The 17,959-nt window shown below is 48.4% G+C and overlaps 1 protein-coding gene across 5 annotated transcripts in view; it reads left to right on the top strand.

Moving 5' to 3' along the window:
• Positions 1 to 17,959, top strand: part of LOC146363625 (semaphorin-6D-like) — a 111,857-nt gene that overhangs the window by 5,358 nt on the left and 88,540 nt on the right. For 2 of the 5 annotated variants that reach the window (XM_084918744.1, XM_084918743.1), the window contains exon 2: positions 10,583 to 10,700. The exons of 2 other annotated variants lie outside the window; for them this stretch is intronic. The gene's annotated coding sequence lies outside the window, so the exon portion shown is untranslated. Of the gene's footprint in view, positions 1 to 10,579; positions 10,701 to 17,959 lie in introns of all 5 variants that reach the window. One more of the 5 variants, XM_084918746.1, reaches the window with a different exon arrangement.

Below are 17,959 nucleotides of genomic sequence, written 5' to 3'. Positions count from 1 at the left end.
TCCTCCTCCCTCCCCTCCTGTCTCCTCTCCTCCCTCCTCTCCTCCATCCTGCCTCCTCTCCTCCCTCCTCTCCTCCATCCTGCCTCCTCTCCTCTCTCCTCCCTCCTCTCCATCCTGCCTCCTCTCCTCCCTCCCCTACTCCCTCCTCTCCTCCCTCCCCTCCTGCCTCCTCTCCTCCCTGCTCTCCTCCATCCTGCCTCCTCTCCTCCCTCCTCTCCTCCATCCTGCCTCCTCTCCTCTCTCCTCCCTCCTCTCCATCCTGCCTCCTCTCCTCCCTCCCCTACTCCCTCCTCTCCTGCCTCCTCTCTTGCCTCCTCTCTTCCCTCCTCTCTTCCCTCCTCTCCCCCCACCCCTCCTCCATCCCCTCCTGCCTCCTCTCCTCCCTCCCCTCCTGCCTCCTCTCCTCCCTCCTCTCCTCCATCCTGCCTCCTCTCCTCCCTCCCCTCCTGCCTCCTCTCTTCCCTCCTCTCCCCCCACCCCTCCTCCCTCCCCTCCTGTCTCCTCTCCTCCCTCCTCCCTTCTCTCCTCCATCCTGCCTCCTCTCCTCCCTGCTCTCCTCCATCCTGCCTCCTCTCCTCCCTCCCCTCCTGCCTCCTCTCCTCCCTCCCCTCCTGTCTCCTCTCCTCCCTCCTCCCTTCTCTCCTCCATCCTGCCTCCTCTCCTCCCTCCCCTCCTGCCTCCTCTCTTCCCTCCTCTCCCCCCACCCCTCCTCCATCCTCTCCTGCCTCCTCTCCTCCCTCCCCTCCTGTCTCCTCTCCTCTCTCCTCCCTTCTCTCCTCCATCCTGCCTCCTCTCCTCCCTGCTCTCCTCCATCCTGCCTCCTCTCCTCCCTCCCCTCCTGCCTCCTCTCTTCCCTCCTCTCCCCCCACCCCTCCTCCATCCTCTCCTGCCTCCTCTCCTCCCTCCCCTCCTGTCTCCTCTCCTCCCTCCTCCCTTCTCTCCTCCATCCTGCCTCCTCTCCTCCCTGCTCTCCTCCATCCTGCCTCCTCTCCTCCCTCCCCTCCTGCCTCCTCCCCTCCTGCCTCCTCTCCTCCCTCCTCTCGTGTCGCGGTCCTTGTTACATGATGTAGACTATGATGTAACACCCTGAAAGCCTGCACAGGAAGTTGAGTGAGGGTCGAGCGTGTCGTCAGTTGAAGTTAAACATGGAGTGGTGTTCGCGCAGCAGGGTGGAGGCGATGCCCTTCATCGCTGCGCTGTACTTCCTGAGCATGTCTTCTGCTGCTGAGTGCTGATTGGTCAGTTGAGAATGTAGACGAGGACGTGCTCTCTCGATGGCGCCCGCCCTCTGCTGTCTCCGTCAGAAACGTCATGAAAACTTCAAGTTCACATTTTCCAGAGAGCTGCTTTCACTGTGGCTGAGAGCGCCCCCTGTGGCGCAGGAAGTCTGCAGCTGTGGACGCTGTTGTGTGATTGTGGTCTCAGAAATGTGGAAGCCGCTCTCCGAATCTAGTGGTTTATTCCTCATGACCACAGGTGGAGGTAGGGTTGGGCTATATCATACCGTTCACGGTAACACCGGTGTAATGTTGGGCAACGATAAGAAAATGAAATATCACGATAGAATATGGGTGAAACGCACATGCGCAGTGCCTTTGTTTTCATACACACATGGCGGCGACGCAGAACGAGAAGAGCGAAAGCGGATCGTTAAATGAAACAGATGAACCAGAACTGGTTTGTAAAAATGCTGCAGCTTCAGTGGTGGAACTGGTTTAGCACAACAAAGCACTATTTTTGGTAGAGCATGCTAGCGGGCCGTCGTTATTACTGTGTTGTTTGGAAAATACGGCGCACTTAACATCAATCCTTCGATTTTTCTGAACATCGTCAGAGCCCCTTATAATCCCGTGGGCCTTATGTATGAACTCTGGTTGTCTTTACTGACCTCAAGACGATTTTATGTTCACGGCGCTCGAAAATCTGTCAAATGTTTCAGTACGACTTTGCTAAGCTACGAAGCCGCACCGCTTGATGGATTGTCGGAGCATTACGGCTGTCGTAGGCGGAGCCTCGCGGAGTGATACGTGCTGTGCTTCAACATAATGTTACCGTATTGTGTGTGTATAACCTCTTTTTAAGTTTCGTGGCTATTATACATGGTTATGCTGAGGATATGTCGGCCAGTTTCCACTGGAAATGCCTTTTTGTTAAACTGTCAGCGAGGAATTTGCATTTGCACTTTAAATTTTTATATAACTTTAATGCACATAAAAAAACAGCTGCTTGTTTAAGTGAAAATACATTGATGGGTTTTTTTTTGTTTGCACTAATAAAGTTGTGGAGTTGTAAAGTATTTTGTCTCGTGTCAGTTATATCAGTTATATCGTTATCACAAATTTTCAAATGTATATGGTGATAAATATTTTTGGTCATATCGCCCTGCTCTAGGTGTGCGTGTGTGCAGCGGATGCTGTGAGTGCGCGTGTTGGCTGCGTATCAGAAGCTGACCAAGCGTCATTCTGTAGCACGCCCTCAGAATTGTCTCGTTCTCTGCGGGTCTGAGCCCGGGTCGCGATCTCCGGCTCCGGGTCGCGATCTCCGGCTCCGGGTCGTGTGTGTGTTTTTGTGTTCTGTCTATCTGTGCTCTCACACACCCCCTCCCCCTGCTTCTCCTCCTTCTTATGTTATTGTACTGGTTCTGCTCGCCTGCACAGACCCCTCCCCCTCGCTCAGGTTGCGGGTAAATTGAACCTCAGAGATGAAGATAGATGAAATTTCTTTGGAGTGAGCGGCGGCCAACCTCAGCGCGTGTCCCGCTGCTTCTCTGTGATTTCGTTTGTCTGACCTTTACGTGCGGCGGGGGAGATCAGGAGACCGTAAAGAAGGAGATGAAGACAGCGGCGGTCCGCAGGAGCCAATGACGGCCTGTTTCTGACAGCTTCATGCTTCCTGTGCGTTTCCTCTGAGGCTTCAGCCAGACTGCAGAAGGAGATTTAAAGGTTCACTCACGCAGGCTCAAAGTTTCAGGTGATATTAGTTATAACAGTAGGATAGTTATTTCCTGTTTGTTTCCGTGGCACTGACCTCCCACATCACGAAGACCCTGGAAAGGCTCATCCTGGACCAGCTGCGACCCATAGTAAGACCACACCTGGATCCCCTTCAGTTCGCTTATCAGCCTCGTCTTGGAACTGAGGACGCCATCATCTACCTGCTCAATCGTGTCTACACCCATCTGGACCAGCCGGCGAGCACTGTGAGGGTCATGTTTTTTGACTTTTCTAGTGCTTTCAACACCATCAGGCCGACCCTCCTGGGTGATAAGTTAGCAGCGATGCAGGTGGATGCTTCTCTGGTGTCCTGGATTGTTGATTACCTGACAGGAAGACCACAATATGTACGTCTCCCACAGTGTGTGTCTGACAAGGTAATCAGCAACACAGGGGCACCACAGGGGACCGTCCTCTCCCCCTTCCTCTTCACCCTCTACACCACAGACTTCAGCCACTGCACAGAGACCTCCATCTTCAGAAGTTTCCTGATGACTCTGCGGTGGTTGGATGCATCAGCAGGGATGATGAGACAGAGTACCGGGCTGTGGTCGACTCCTTTGTCACGTGGTGTGAGCAGAATCATCTGCAGCTCAACGTGGCAAAGACCAAGGAACTGATCGTGGACTTCAGGAAGACCAGGAAACACTTGACCCCTGTTTCAATCCAGGGGGTCAGTGTGGACATTGTGGAGGACTATAAATACCTCGGAGTTCACATTGACAATAAACTGGACTGGGCTACAAACACCACAGCACTTTACAGGAAGGGCCAGAGTCGTCTCTATTTTTTGAGGCGACTGAGGTCCTTCAACATCTGCCAGAAAATGCTCAGGATTTTCTATGAGTCTGTTGTGGCCAGTGCGATCCTCTACACTGTTGCATGCTGGGGGAGCAGGCTGAGGGTCGCAGATGCCAACAGACTTAATAAACTAATCCGTAAGGCCAGTAATGTTGTGGGGATGGAGCTGGACTCCCTCAAGGTGGTGTCGGAGAGGCGGATGCTGTCCAAGATAAAGACAATGTTGGATAACACCTCCCACCCACTCCATGACGTGCTGGTCAGTCACAGGAGCTCGTTCAGTGAGAGACTGAGATTACCCATAATGCACCACTGAACGACACAGGAAATCTTTCCTGCCTGTGGCTCCCTGTACAACGCATCCACTTAACACACTGGTTACTGCTACAACTACACGTTTCTTTTCCAGCTATTTATTTATTTATGAGTGACTTATGTATGTATATATTGTACTATTCTTAGTTAGCGTATTGTCTGTCTTGTCTTAATGTTGGTTTATAACGGAGCACTGTAACAAAAAATAATTTCCCCCAGGGATTAATAAAGTATTCTGATTCTGATTTCCAGAGAGACCTAGCAAAAGTCGGTCATGTGACACACTCGAGAGCGGACGCTAATGATCCCAGGTTTTTGCTTTTTGGAGTTTCTGCTGATGGAAAATTTTTTCTTTGATGTCGGGTTTAATTTACTCAAACGTAAAACACCTTTCTGTCCATCAGAGGCACAGACCACACCCACCTGTGCTCACACAGACTCTGTCCATGCGTGGCCCAGGTGTGGTCACGCACACGGTCACTCGGATCCAGGACACCCTGAAACGCTGCCGTGCGCGTGCAGTTCTTATTTGTTTTACTGCAGAACAGCGACGGTGTCCTCGGATGAAAGTTTGGGCCTGTCTGTCTTTTTCGTGGAGTTCTGTGATGTCACTGAACAGGAAGCAGTCACAGGAGTGGCGAGGGTAGCGATGGCTCCTCGGCAGCGCTTCGCTTTCAGAGGCGGATCAGCAGCTCCCTCACATCAGAGAGCCCGATCACAGCGGCTGTGTTACTTAATCTGCAGCTGTCAGCGCCTGCGCCTCGGCAATGGCGGCATGTTGGAATTAACTGCTGAGCGACCGTGGCGTCCTCCGGCACGTTTCCTCTGGTTGTCCTGAGAGGCCAAACGCACTGCAACTTAATGAAAAACGCCACAGAAGGTAAATAAAGCACAACAGAAGTGTTTCTGAGGAGACATTAACGTGACGGACCAGGGCCCAACAGTAAACAGCGATAGCAAACATGCATCTGCAGTTACATGAGTGACAAAAACACACCTCCGAGTCTGTAGCTGTGTCCCAAAACGTCGGCTGCATCCTCCCGAGGCCGCATTTGAAGGCCGATTACGTCACATCGACGGGACGAAGGCTGTCCCAATTCGTCGACTCCTTCAAATGCGTCGTTCATTTCCCCGAATTTGAAGGATGGGTCTGGTGTGTCCTTCGTGGCCCACCATATCCCAGAATTCATAGCGCGGCCCAGCCAAACTCCAGTTTCCAACAATGGCGGCCGCTACTAAGTTTTAAAATTACTCTTATTAATCTTTCTGGGTCACAAAATAAACTTGTAACATATTTTAAGGCGAGAAAGTAGCTGTGTAAATTACAAATATCTGCTCGGTTTATCAAGACATCGCATATTTGCAAAAGTGCGCCGATGTTTTCGGAGACGTCTGTTACCTACCAGCTCGATAGCAAGCCGGGGGGTTCAAGGGTCACTCGAGCCGGCGAGAGCAGCCGACTCCCAGCTTCATCGTTTTCAGACCCACCACTGTCTTTCACTACTCAGGTTAAACATGACATATAAGTCGCTCAGATAACTTCAAAATGTTATTGTTTGGCTTTTTTCAGTGTTTTATTTGTTCGTGAGTAAATCGGTTTGGCTGAGATCAAAGTTATTAGATTATTAGATTAAATCAAACTTTATTAATCCCTCGGGTGGGTTCCTCCGGGATCACACAGCTGAATAAACGTCAAACAGAAAACTGATTAAACAGAAGTGTGAGACGGTCAAGAGTTTACTCCAGTGTCCTGATATATTTTAGACAGCAAGGAGCAGACGGCCGAGTTTATTAAACTCCACCCACACAGCGGTGACGCAGATCTGAAGGCTCGACCGTCCAATTTCACAGCCTCGCACTTCCGGCCTTCTCGGTCTTCGAAGGACCCGGCCCACGTAGACCGCGAAGGCGGGTCCTCCGAAGGATGCAGCCGACATTTTGGGACACAGCTTGTGTCACCCCTACAGCTGGTCCGTCCCGTTATTGTGTCCCCAGAAACGGCTCCGTTCTGTTTTGGGCTTTTGCAGCGTTTTTGTCTTTGTTTCCTTAAACGTGGGTTTAAGGCCACCGTAGATTCCAGCTGCCGATGAAGACTCCGCTGTGGAGGAAAAACAGTTTCCTCTCAAAGTGAAGGAATTTGAAGCACCCGAGGTCGGAGCCGCCACCGCGCTCTGAAGGAACGCCATCGGCATCTGTTTCCACGTTTTCTTGGCTCACCGTTCACAGTGAGGAGCGTAGGAGGCTCCAAAGCAGGAAACCATCAGGCTGACCTGTGTGTGTGTGTGTGTGCGCGTGTGCGTGTGTGTGTGTGTGTGTGTGTGTGTGTGTGCGCGTGTGCGTGTGTGTGTGTGTGTGTGTGTGTGCGCGTGTGCGTGTGTGTGTGTGTGTGTGTGTGTGTGTGTGTGTGTGTGTGTGCGCGTGTGCGTGTGTGTGTGTTGGCTGACCTCCAGGCTACCAGGATCTACCCGCTGCCAGGCATGTGCAGGATGGCTGCAGCGTGTTTCACACTCCAGCTGTGTGTGCTTCTTTGTGTGTCTCTGAGTGTGTGTGTGTGTGTGTGTGTGTGTGTTAGGTGGCCTTTCATTGGTCGCCTCCTGCACTTTTTGTTGTGTCTTTATCCGTTTGATCCAGCAGATTCATCCGGTGACCTTTTTCCCGTCATTCAGACTGCACAAAACACAAAGACAGACACACACACACACACACACACACACACACACACACACACACACACGCGCACACAGAACAATGGGTGGATTAGCCCAGTTTTTGGTAATGCTGTGTTAATAGGCAGCAGATTACCTGGTTTTGCTGCAGGAAACAGAGACGTGTTTGTTCACGGGTAATGAGGCTTTCAGTTCAAACACTGAGACGGTCTTTATGTTTTATCAGCTGACCTCAGGTCAGCTTGTAACGACCCAAAACACAGAAGAATATCTGTGCCATGTAAATAAAACATCATGTAAAAGTGTAATATCAGAGTGTGATTGATGGAGCGATGTCACATGTTCATGTTTCCAACAATCACGTCTGATGGCGAGGACGTCAGCGCCCAATGATCATTTAGCATCTAAAAGCACAGCGCTACCTTGAGTCTAATCAGGCTACCACTTGGTGAGGAGATGCTAGCGGCCGGTGAAACCCACACTTCAACACGAGACTCCGCCCAGCACTGGCAGAGCGCTCGCCATGAGACAGGAAGAGGAAACGTTATAATCTTATTAACAAAAGATGAACGCGCCACACAGCTCTGCAGGCAGGAGACGTGTTTCCGTGTTTATCCTGCTGCACAGTCACAGCGTCGCTGACAGAAATCGGGCTCTGGCTGCAGGACCGGAGTCTGCATGCACTCGATCATCACTCTGGGTTCTCGGCTAGCTTAGCGTGCAGATCACCAAAGAACCTTTGTAAATACTTAATTTAGTACAGTTACTGTTACGGCCTTCCTGAAAAATGTAATGTGTTTACAGTAATTTGTTACTTTGTTGCACCCAGTGCTTGCTTCAGTGAAAGGATGGAGACGATGTTCTTTGTGTTTGCATTAATAAATGCTGCCGTCTGCGATCGCAGATTCAATGAATTCATTTCATTAGTATTTGTTTGTTTTCCATCACCATAAATTTTCCTGGCATGAGTTTGAGGCTGCAGCAGTTTGGTTTTTAGTTCCTCTCAGTTTTTCTCAGCGGAGCCATGAGTGAGTGGCGTCCTGTCGATCAGCTGTGATCAGTAATCATTAATATTAATTAACGTACGGACGCAGAAGCGTGTTTTGTCCCAGGGCACTGACCTGAAGCCTGTTCTCTACATTTGCTTCTGTTTTCTTTACTGCTGGGTTGGAGCGTGAGGTCGGGTGGGGTTGGGTGAAGCTAAACGGACAGAGAGCAGACACAGCGAGCAGCTTTGGAGCGAGTCGCCGCTCGCTGTTTTCACAGCCGTTCTGAAGCGGCGCTGAAACACTGTTTATGAATTTATCCGGCTTAGAGCAGCTCTCTCCGCCCGGCTGCATCATCACACACACAGGCTGAAGGTGAGCGGTCAGATTTAAAGCTGCTGCATGTGCAGGGTGCATGAACCCGCTGCAGTATCAGGATCTGTATCAGGCACCAGCTGTGACAGATGTGGCAGTTTCCCTGCTGGAAGCGGCGGCAGATTTACACTTATTAACCCGGCGAGGCTGCAGAGAGAGAGCGAGCGTGAAGCGCTCCGGATTAGACCCGGCCTGTGTGAAGCACTGCAGCACACCAGCACTTTACCCATAAGCAGCACTAAAGCAGAGAGGAATTATGGGAACTTTTTCTATCACGTATGATTTTGAAGAGTCCTTCAGTGTGAGCGTGGACTGCTGTCACACTGCCGGATGTGTGATGTGCTTCTGTGAAGCTATTCCTGCACATGAACTTCTCCCAGAGCTCCCACTGCTGGGAATACTCCCCGTGATCGAGGCAGGAGGTTACCTGCGCCGGGGCACTGGCGTGGAGGACTGAGTCTGATGGCGTGGAGGACGTGAGCGTGCGTGTGTGAGTAACAGCACGGGACTGTAACGAGCTGTGTGGGGCTCAGCACCGACACCGACAGGTCTGTGGTTGGAGCATCTCCGCGCTCGATGGCGTCCTCCTCGCGTGGTGCTTTTGTTGCTTGTGGAGGAAATCACTTCCTGTGTGTGTTCTGATTAGCGTTCTGTCGGATCGTTGGCTTTTGTCTGTTTGATGTGCAGCCAGCAGGACGTCTTTTTCCCGGGAAACCTGGTGCAGAACAAACAGAAGTGGGAGCGCTCCGGCTGATTTCTCCCACAGAACGCCGGCAAACAAATCACAATCAGATCTGACTGCAGAGTTTGCTTGACGCAGGGACTTGAGTGCACTCCCCGTGGCTGCGCGTCACCGCTGCAGGATCTGCTCTTTCAATATTTTCTGCCGTCCTCCCCTCATTTCTCTCCTCCTTTAATTTTCTCCCTCGCCGCCTCGTGCTCCGTCTGAACTCGTCTCTCTTTTCGGCTCATTTGCTCAGACCTGTCGGCTGTCGCCGCCCATAACTCACCTCCCGTGCTCGCCGCTCGGAGGCTCAGTGCTCACATCTCTTTTATTTCCACGACGGCTTCGGCAGACCTCCACGCTCCCTCCGCTGATCCCGGCATCGCATCCATCCGCATCTGGACCTCCTGCTGCCTCCGGAGGCCCGGAGCAGCCAGAGACGTGAGAGAGTCACTAATGTGGCCCCGAGTTAGATCATCCCGCTAACGGATTCATCAGGATAATGGACTCATCTCCTCCCTCACTGTCAGTAAAGCTCACGTCTATTCATATATGTCCAAGAGTTCTCCCGCTGATGCTCGTTTTCCTGAGGATCCGTTTGAGTCCAAAGTCTGCGTGTCGACGCTCGGATTCACCAACAGGAAGTGTCAGATCCCACGCTGCTCCTCTTTCCTGTGCTGAAGCTGTCTCAGCATCCAGGGTGTTATCAGCCTGTGCTGCAGAGGACTGCTGACTGCTGCGGTCGTCTCTGCTGCTTGTGTCAGAGGTGAAAGGTCACCGCAGCAGAGACTGAGCATAAAGGCAGGACAGCTGACATGTGACCTCATTTACATGGACGGATATCAGCTAAACAAACACACATTCAGAAGTTACAGTTACTACTATGAATTATAGTTATGAGTTGTAATTGTCAGAGAGGGTCAAAGGTCATGTTCCGGCGCCACTGATATTGTATCCTGCTGTTTTAGCCGTGGTCCTGCTGCTCCCAGTGGTCACTCGTGGCATTGCAAAAAACCCAACAAACTGGCCTGAAGGAAACACCTGTGGACCGCAGACAGCACTGAGCATGTGCAGAAGGCCACAGTGCAGGTGTTGAGCGCTCAGCTCCAGGTGAACTGGTGGTTTTTATGTTAACTGGTCAGATTGGTTTCCATATTCTTCTCCGTTTGAGCTTCACGTGTGTCTGCAGCCAATCAGACGCCTGCTCCTGTCGGACTCTCGGCTTTATTGGACTCACCTTTCCAGGTGGAACCAGGTCTGGGAACGTCCCGGCTTCCTGCTCCTCCTGCTTCTCTGGTTGGTGCTCTGCTGGAGGGTGTAGCTCGTTTGGAGGCTTGGTGGTTGGATGATGTTGTTGGTCCTTTGTGTGTGCAGGTTTTTCTGAAGCAGCTTTCATGTCTTTGGTTTTTCCGAGTGTCCCACAGTGCTTCCAGGTATGTCCCGGCTCAGGTATGGAAAGGTGGATGAATGAGACGGAGTTCATGGATAACATAAAACTGGAGCAAATCTGATCCGGCTGTGTTGTTAGAGGAGTGTGAGTCAGAGATATCCTGACTGGAGCAGGCATCGAGCCCTCCTCTCTCTCTGGACCTGAACCCTCCGGCCGGCTGTGGTCAGATCTGCCGGTGTCCAGGTCTCAGGGACACCTGCGCCCCTCCCACAATGCACCTGGATGAAGACGAAAGGCCTGACCTCCTCCTCTCTCCCACTGTGTCTCAGCAGATCAGGATTAATCAGGACTACATCTGGATCTGGACTTCTACTACCTGGATTTGGGCCTTTCTGTGCTCTGATTGGCTCTGCCGAGAAGCTGCTCGTGATTGGACCACCTGAATTCGAGGTAAGTTAACCTGTGTGTACTAATGTCTTTAATGAAGCTGCTGCTGGAGCTGCACGGGGACATGCAGGTGTTACTGTGTGTGTGTCATTAATAACATGATCAGCTGATAGTCACACAGGAGTGTGTGGAGCTTTAATCTCGCTGGTTTCTGGAGTTCTATCAAGAAGCCCAGATGACCTCTGACCTGTGACATCACATGAATACAGACGTGTCCTGTCATACGTGTACTCCTGTGGTCCTTGTGAGGTCTTCCGTGCGTTGCAGGAAATAAAACTGCAGTCATGGTCAGAAACAACTTTCATTTATGTCTTTGTGTTGACCTCTGACCTCTGCATACACAGAAACAGGCTTAAAGAACCGAGTACAGGAAATAGTCTGTTCCCTTGAAGAGAGACACATGCTGCAGATTTGACTTTGTTTTACTGAACCTCTGTGTGTGTGTGTGTGTGTGAGACGATAACAAACCGCTGTAAGAATTAATGAGTAAACACTGGAGGATGTGCAGAGTAAATGTGCCTCAGGGTGTGTGTGTGTTTGCCTCGAGGCAGTGCAGAGATCCCACGGGAAAACTGGAGGTTAAAGGCCTGCTTGAACTTGAAAACACACACGCGCGCACACACACACACACACACACACACACACACACACACACACACAGATGAGATAGTATTCTAAAGAAGCTGATAAGGCCTCGACATGCCTCAGATAATAAATCCGCACACAGTCACAGTGTGAGCGAGGAAATCTGCTCGGAGCTGCTGATGGATGAGGGCTGAGATATCCGAGTTAAACGTCTGGAAGTTCGTTGGAAGGATGTTTGTGGAACACGAACTCATTTTTCTCCACTGAGCTGCAGTCTGGACGTTGTTATCAAAGTCGGAATTTCTTTGGAAAGCAAAGCTGTGACTGACAGTCGGGATATTTGAAGAGATCCAAGCGCGGTGAGGAAGTTGGGCTTTTTTTGGATGTTTCTTATAGTCGGAGTATTTCGAAGGTTTTTGTGCAAAGGTTCAAATTTTAAGACGCACTGTTTAAAAGTGTCCAAATGTTTGTAGACAGCTGTTCCACTGACGTAAAACCAGGAATTGTGGGGACCTGACAGGAAAATATAAAAGTTTGATGTGTGAAGTCGATCAGCGGCGTTTTGATCTCGTGCTCACGCCGTCAGGTTTGCGTGTGCGGCTGCATAAATCTCTGAAAGGGTTTGTTCAGTGTCGGTCGGCGAGGACAGCGCTGCTTCACACGAGCGTTTGTGAAACTACAGAAACTCATCGGCTCATTCAGAAAAATGTCATTCAAGACATTTTTTTAAAAAGCGTTTTGTGGGGACGTCTGAGTGAAGCGGTGAGGTTGGAAAATGTGGATGGTGGGGACATTTGGATTGTGCCACACAATAAGAAGTTAACCCTAACCTGTGGTGATGAGTCCTGCAGGTTCCCACGTCACAGCGACACAGACGTGGGGCCGATTCATGGCTTCATTGTTATGGCGGTGCTCGGGGGCCTTGACCCGAACCCGACGGTCCTCTCAGACAGACGCTGTGACGGGGGAAATGTTTGTTTGACGGAGCAGATGATGGCTCGCTGCAGCGCTGCGTTCGTTTGCAGAACTCACTCCTAAAGAGCCGTGCAGGGACCGGAAGCCAAGCTGACCCGCCGATAAGACAGTTTGGAGTTTGTTTTTTGCCAAATTTTGGTTTTACTGACAGCTTAAAGTCTCACTTTGCATGCTGCCAAATAAAAACACTCCTCTGCAACCAAAACACCAAATGCTGCTTCGCTTCCCTCCTCTTCCTCCTCCTCTTCCTGGTGTCAGTGCGATGGAGTAACTGATGCCAAGCAGCTCCTTCATCTGACGGGTCACAGAACGCTCAGAAATCACTGATGGAATCGGTTTCACACCGCCCTCCTACGGGGGTGCTGGGACGCGTTTTGTCAGATATTAATTCCTGACGTCCGGCGTTGAGCCCGGCAGACCTGACGTTTCTGCTGCAGTGAAGCTGGAAACGCTCGATCAAGAGAAGCTTCGACTGAGACTTTTGTTGATTAATGAGCCGGGACGTCTCAGCAGAAAGCACTCGATCATGGAAGAATGGGAACTGGCTAATACCTGGACCACCCAGGAAGTAATCCCCACTCACGCCAATTATCACTTATTGATGTTTTGGGCCCAATGAGAGCCCAGTCTCATCACCCCAGAGGTGATAAGTGACCGTGACACGGAGCAGACTTAACCAATCACTGCACAGTATGCAGTCAGCATTTATCTGATGGAGCCAATCCCAAACAACATATGGCTCTGTTTACGTTTGTGCTCCGATCCCAACAGGAGGAACGACCGGTTAGCTTCAGTCTGTGGAGATCGATGATCGATTACAGAGAGGAGGTGTGTGTGCGTGTGTGTACTCGTTGTACTGATGTTTCGGTGACACCGTTCCCAGTAACGTGAGTTATTGCTGACACAGAGGACGTCAGCATAGGAATCTCGGAGCGAGTCTCAGGAAGTCTTCCTCCCATATTTCTACCTTTCTGCTGCTGGCAGATAAAGGCTCCTCTCTCTGCTCAGGGATTAAGGCCAGCAGCGATTATCTGATCTTTGTCCTGCTGAGGGCCTGAGACTCCCAGCCCCCAATCACAACAGCACTGACAGTGCTCTCAAAGCCTGGCTCGACTCGCGGTGCTGAGGAAATGACCCAGTTAGAGCGAAATGTTGGGGGTCAGCTGACTGGGAACGCCGTCTCCAGGATGACTGTGTCAGCAGGAAAATCTCCAGTTATGATGGATGATGGTCCCTTCCCCTCCTTCACTCATGAACTCGATCTGTTTCTCAGCGTGTTTTATGTTAGTCAGGATTTCTGTGATTACGTGCTGACCTCTGACCTTTGACCCCTGACCTCCTGTGAAGTAAGGTTTTTGCTTTTGTTTGTATTTTTGTTTCATTTTGATAAGCCAGCTCACGAAGTCTGTTTCCTGCTTGTTTGAGGCAATAAAACTGTTGCTGTGGACGTGTCCTCGATTGTGAGACTTTGAATGGCTGCAGGATTAATCCTGTGTGTGAGCAGGTGGTGGTGGTGTTGGGGGTGGGGCTGCACGTCTGTCTTTGGATTAAATGTAAAAAGATTGGACCTCCTCCTCGGTCCCTCCTGTCTTTATCTGCCTGGCTGGAAAAAGTCTCTAAACCTCATGACCCCTCGTGCCTCCGATGGTGTATGACTGTGTCTTTCCTTACCAGGGTCACGTGGCTACAGCCTTCCTGCTGTCAGTCATGGCCCTGAGCACCAACCACCAGGCAGGCATGCTCTCCACTGAGGAGGTAGCAGCTGGTTATACCAGGTTATTCTTCAAGCAAGCTTTAATTGTCACATACACAATCATACAGAGTACAACATGTAGTAAATGGCCTGCATTTGTATAGAGGCGCTACATTCAGTCATCCACCCATGGATGCTACATTGTAGCTGCCCGGGGGCGCACTGACAATTGAATTGAATTGCCATCACCCTCGCCGGACACTGGCGCCACCGGGCCCTCTGACCACTACCAGTAGGCAAACATGGGGTTAGTATCTTGCCCAAGGAGGCAGCCTGGGATCGAACCACCGACCTTCTGATTAGTGGCTGACCTGCTCTGCCACCTGAGCTACAGCCACCCCGTAGTAGTGAAATGCTTGTGTCCGAGCTGCGGACAGGCTGGAGGCCATTCCAGGACTTGGTTTTAGCATGGGGGGTCTAGCCAGGCCCTTACTGGATTCCCGCCCGGTATCCAGTAAGGGTCTGCGCTCCAAAGGTGTGTACACTGTAAAAACTGTGACTAGAGGTTACTTAAAAAACCTATGGCAACAAAGTGACACTTAATTTACTTAAGTAGATTTTAATTTTAAGCGATTTATGTAAAATTTATCTCTAATGTTAATTAAATTTCAACAAAAAACAAAAATAGATATTAATAACATTCACTTGTAAATATGTGTTGGATTAAGGGACAAAATCTCAAACTGAAGGTTAAAATTGCGTAATTGTAACAAAAAATTAATTCATTTGAAATGAATCTCTGAGAAAAATTACTTTGAATTTACTAACAATCTGGCAAAGGTTTAGTAAAAAGTGACTAAAATATCCATTACAAAGAAATGAAAACTTTTTGTTTTTAATTAAAACTCAAATTGGATTCAATAAATTTCCAATTAAACTTTATAAATAATGACTGAATAGTAAGGGAAAATCAAATTAATTTAACCCTTTAAAGCCGGTCGGAGCGGACACGCTCCATTTTGCGTAACTATTTTTAAATCGCGGCAGCACTGCAACCACGTAAGCTAGCGCAATAATTTGTTTTGCATATGAAACCGGAGGAGTTGTACTTACATCTTATGCCATCAGCTTGTCCTCGGTCACAGTTTCCTTCCACATATAGCTTTGCAAAAACTGCATAAAAAGCACTTGCAGCAACAAAAACATAATATTCCAGAAACACGCTTTGCCGATCCGATCAGCTGTTTGTAACACTTCCTACGTCCATCAGCGTAAACTATCACATGACCGCATGACCCGCCCGAAACTGGAAGTGACGTCATTTTACGGAAATGTAGTTTTTTGCCATCGTGGCCTTATGAGCCTATACTTGTGTTTTTAAAAGTTATGTTTCACTTTATGACTTTCTGTGTCGTTTCTGGGATGCTGAGGACTCATATTGCACTGCTGGAAATAGTTTATTTTGATGCACATGCTGTGTTTTTTTTTGTTTTGCAAATTTGCATTATAATATATTTTTTCGTTTTTCCTGCAGTATATGAAAATTGGTGTATCTCAAAAATAAAACTATGAAGACACTTAAAATAAATTTCCTTTGGTGGGAAACTATTTTGTGCAACTTTTTTGTATTTACAGTTTTGAGGGATAAGCCTCTTAAATTTCTCTAACTAGAAATATATGTTAAAAAAAATCAAAAACGATTTTCAATTTTTTTGTAGTTTATTGCACTTTTTTGCAATTTATGTAATTACTATGCACTTAATGCAGACATATTATTAAAATTTGGGCTATAATGGTTGTATTGATGTATATCAACTTGAAATGCTCCAAAAAATGGCTCCACAGCATGTAAAAATATAATATAAGCTCTGGCGGACTTGGTTCTATGGTAGGTCTTAAAGGGTTAACTTCTTTTCTGAGTAAAATGAATCAATTTCACAAAGAGAACATTCAAACAGTAATTGTTTTTATTGTGGAATATAAAATGTATACAAAATGTATAATATAACATTTTTCTGATTAATTTAATTTACAATGATTGTAAATGTAAATGTTATCAGGAAATGATCAGACAGGAGAGGGTTTCAGGAAACACTGTTAAATGTTCAGTTTCTATGCCATATGTTAAAACAAGATCTAGAGTGTGATTAAAGTGGTGGGTGGGTTCTTTTACATTTTGAGAGAAGCCAATTGAGTCTAATAACAGATTAAATGCCATGTTGAGGCTGTCATTTTTAGCATCTACATGGATGTTAAAATCACCCACAATAATTATTTTATCTGAGCTGAGCACTAAATCAGATGAAAAGTTTGAGAAATCAGAGAGAAACTCTGTGTAAGGCCCAGGTGGACAATAGATGATAACAAGTAAGACTGGTTTCTGAGTTTTACAGCTGGGGTGGACGAGGCTCAGCATCAGGCTTTCAATTCAATTCAATTCAATTTTATTTATATAGCGCCAAATCACAACAAAAGTCGCCTCAAGGCGCTTCATAGATACAGAGAAAAACCCAACAATCATATGACCCCCTATGAGCAAGCACTTTGGCGACAGTGGGAAGGAAAAACTCCCTTTTAACAGGAAGAAACCTCCGGCAGAACCAGGCTCAGGGAGGGGCGGGGCCATCTGCTGCGACCGGTTGGGGTGAGAGAAGGAAGACAGGATGAAGACATGCTGTGGAAGAGAGACAGAGATTAATAACAGATATGATTCAATGCAGAGAGGTCTGTTAACACATAGTGAGTGAGAAAGGTGACTGGAAAGGAAAAACTCAATGCATCTTGGGAATCCCCCGGCAGCCTACGTCTATTGCAGCATAACTAAGGGAGGATTCAGGGTCACCTGGTCCAGCCCTAACTATATGCTTTAGCAAAAAGGAAAGTTTGAAGCCTAATCTTGAAAGTAGAGATAGTTTCTGTCTCCCGAATCCAAACTGGAAGCTGGTTCCACAGAAGAGGGGCCTGAAAACTGAAGGCTCTGCCTCCCATTCTACTTTTAAATACTCTAGGAACAACAAGTAGGCCTGCAGAGCGAGAGTGAAGTGCTCTAATAGGGTGATATGGTACTACAAGGTCATTAAGATAAGATGGGGCCTGATTATTTAAGACCTTGTATGTGAGGAGCAGGATTTTGAATTCAATTCTGGATTTAACAGGAAGCCAATGAAGGGAAGCCAAAACAGGAGAAATCTGCTCTCTCTTTCTAGTCCCTGTCAGGACTCTTGCTGCAGCATTTTGGATTAACTGAAGGCTTTTCAGTGAGTTTTTTGGACATCCTGATAATAATGAATTACAGTCGTCCAGCCTGGAAGTAATAAATGCATGAACTAGTTTTTCAGCGTCACTCTGAGACAGGATATTTCTAACTTTAGAGATGTTGCGCAAATGGAAGAAAGCAGTCTTACATATTTGTTTAATATGTGCGTTGAAGGACATGTCCTGGTCAAAAATGACTCCAAGGTTCCTCACAGCGTTACTGGAGGCCAAGGTAATGCCATCCAGAGTATGAATCTGGTTAGATACCATATTTCTAAGATTTTCAGGGCCGAGTACAATAACCTCAGTTTTATCTGAATTAAGAGGCAGAAAGTTAGCGGCCATCCAGGTCTTTATGTCTTTAAGACATTCCTGCAGTTTAACTAATTGGTGTGTGTTATCTGGCTTCATGGACAGATAGAGCTGGGTGTCATCTGCATAGCAGTGTAAATGTTTGCTATGTCTTCTAATGATGCTGCCTAAGGGAAGCATGTATAATGTAAACAGAATTGGTCCTAGCACTGAACCCTGTGGAACTCCATAATTAACCTCAGTGTGTGAAGAGGACTCTCCATTTACATGCACAAATTGGAGTCTATTAGATAGATATGATACAAACCACTGCAGTGCAGTACCTGTAATACCTACAGCATGTTCTAATCGCTCTAATAGGATATTATGGTCGACAGTATCGAACGCTGCACTGAGGTCTAGCAGGACAAGCACAGAGATGAGTCCACTGTCAGAGGCCATA

The sequence above is a fragment of the Perissodus microlepis genome, chromosome 22 (assembly GCF_051167445.1).
Source record: "Perissodus microlepis isolate ML-2025 ecotype Zambia chromosome 22, ASM5116744v1, whole genome shotgun sequence".
NCBI classification, from domain to species: Eukaryota; Metazoa; Chordata; class Actinopteri; order Cichliformes; family Cichlidae; genus Perissodus; species Perissodus microlepis.
This window is presented reverse-complemented; position numbering and strand designations above follow the sequence as displayed.